The sequence below is a fragment of the Oratosquilla oratoria genome, chromosome 35 (genome assembly GCF_046742065.1).
Source record: "Oratosquilla oratoria isolate Oo_2021 chromosome 35, ASM4674206v1, whole genome shotgun sequence".
NCBI classification, from domain to species: Eukaryota; Metazoa; Arthropoda; class Malacostraca; order Stomatopoda; family Squillidae; genus Oratosquilla; species Oratosquilla oratoria.
This window is the reverse complement of record NC_134811.1, coordinates 20,480,092-20,482,591: the sequence shown is the minus strand read 5'-3', so window position 1 is coordinate 20,482,591 and position 2,500 is coordinate 20,480,092.

Sequence of the window (2,500 nt, the reverse complement as noted above, 5' to 3'; positions counted from 1 at the left end):
TAAAAATAGAAAAAATTAAGATAAAGGATAGAAAAAAAAAATCCTCAGCTGAAAAAAAAAAAAAAAAAAAAAGTCCGGGATGGAAAAGAAAACGAAAATCTGGAGCCTCATCCGGACAAAGGAGTCAAAGCGAATGGGTGAAGCAGAGTACTGAAGCAAAAGAGTCTTATCTCGCTAGCCCTTACCCATATTGCCAGGGCTCACATCAATCATTCTACCAAAAGATTTCAAATGGCATTCGGTTTATGATTTTTTTCCTGTGTTTTATCGTGAAGGAAGTGCATCTAAAAAAACCTTTATTGGTGGTTAGGTGAGTTGTTCTTAAGCAAGAATCTCTGGAAGAATATAATCTTATAAGATTTTGGATCACTCCCTTCAACAAGGGATTTTATAACGCCGGACACGATTATAAAATCAGGAGCCGAAGTCTTAGAATCCTAAAAAGAAAAAGAAGAGAGAGAGAGAGAGAGAGAGAGAGAGAGAGAGAGAGAGAGAGAGAGAGAGAGAGAGAGAGAGAGAGAGAGAGAGGAAAGAGAGAGAGAGAGAGAGAGAGAGAGAGAGAGAGAGAGAGAGAGAGAGAGAGAGAGAGAGAGAGAGAGAGAGAGGAGAGAGAGAGTAGAGAGAGAGTAGAGAGGAGAGAGAGAGTAGAGAGGAGAGAGAGAGTAGAGAGGAGAGAGAGGGAGAGGGAGAGAGAGAGGAAGAGTGAGGGAGAGGAAGAGAGGGAGAAAGAGAGAAAGAGAGGAGAGAGAGAGAGAGAGAGAGAGAGAGAGAGAGAGAGAGAGAGAGAGAGAGAGAGAGAGAGAGAGAGAGAGAGAGAGAGAGAGAGAGAGAGAGAGAGAGAGAGAGAGAGAGAGAGAGAGAGAGAGAGAGAGAGAGAGAGAGGGGGGGGGGGGGGGAGAGAGAGAGAGAGAGAGAGAGAGAGAGAGAGAGGGGGGGGGGGGGGGGGGGGGAGGGAGGGAGAAACAAAAACGTTCCTATGGGGTCATTGTTTCCATGAAAATTATAACATCAAAGAAGCAGAATGCACTCTTCCTGCCCCGGAACTATCAAGATCCAAAGGCGTCAAGTGATCTTTGGGCAGATAAGGAACGACTTGGCACCCGGCACTGTGAAGCCCGGATATGTTATACAGAGAACTGTCACGCTTCTGCACTTCTGGGAAGTTCCTCACGTTAACCACCCGGGTCTGTTTACTCCCGGAGGCAGCCCGGATCTAGAGGGAGGAACTCTGAGGCTAACTCACGAGAGCTTCCGGAGCAATGCTTCACGAGGAACATCCTCAGGTGGATCATGTAACCCTCAGTCACGATCTCCCGACTTCGAGTGCTCTTCAGTACGTGTGGAAAGTGTCTTGACCCAGAGACGCTTGGAGTGGAGAGACCCAGGTAAAGGCGAAGGGTGCATATGGGAAGTGGAGTAGGAAGGGGAAAGGGGCTCGGGAATAAAAAGATACAAGAGAACTTTGGAAGAAGGTAAAGAGTTTGAAGTCGAGGAAGTAGAAGAGAATGAAGACAGGAGATGAAGAAGGAATATAGAAGGTGACTCTTCGTTGAGTGCACCCTGCTACAGCCGAAGCCGTTATCTATCTTTGTCCTTTGTGTTCATACAGCCGGGGTGAGTGGTGATCATATGTAGGAGATGTGAAAAAATGAAAATTCATAAATAATTTACAATAAATCTTAATTTATCTTCTGTGACCAGTGCTTCTATATTTTTGGGAAATATTTCGCCGAAGAGGGAAAAAAAATAAAAATAAAAAAATAAAAAATATATATATGTATATATATATATATATATGTATATATATATATATATACATACATATGTGTATACATATATATGTATATATATACATATATAAACATACGTATATATATATATACATCTATAAAAGGTAGGTTTGTAATTAAAGGAGGGATAGTCATAATGTGGAAACAGACACGATGGGTGGAAAATGCAAGGGAAGAGGAAGAGGGAGAGAGAAAGGGAGAGGAATGCAGTAGAAGGGGAGGGAGAGTGGAGAGAAGAGGGGAAGGGAGGGGGAAAATTGAAGTGAGAGAAGGATGGGAAGGGTGAGTGAAGTCAAAGGACAGAGGAAGGAGGAGAGAAGGAAATGAGGGGGGAGAAAGGGAGACAAGGTGAGGGAAGATGAGAGGAGGTGAGGGGGGAGGAAGGAAGGTGAGGAGGAGATTGGAAGGAAACAGAAAGGAAGAGTACCAGACCTCGGCTCTCCACCCACATTCTTAAGATTCCCACCAACTTAAAAAAAGAAAGAAAAAAAGAAAAAAAAAATGTCTCCCCCAAATAACTCTCCTACCGGCAGAGTAAGTGGCAACACCGCACAGAACTGACTGAAGATCGAAGATTGACGCAATGGCAAGGGTTGGATTGATAGACTGACAGATTGACAGACTGACACACCCATACACCAACTCAGTAACTCAATAGTTGACCAACTTACCTACTGGTATGTTTGGCAACCAATCACCAATTTCGGTGT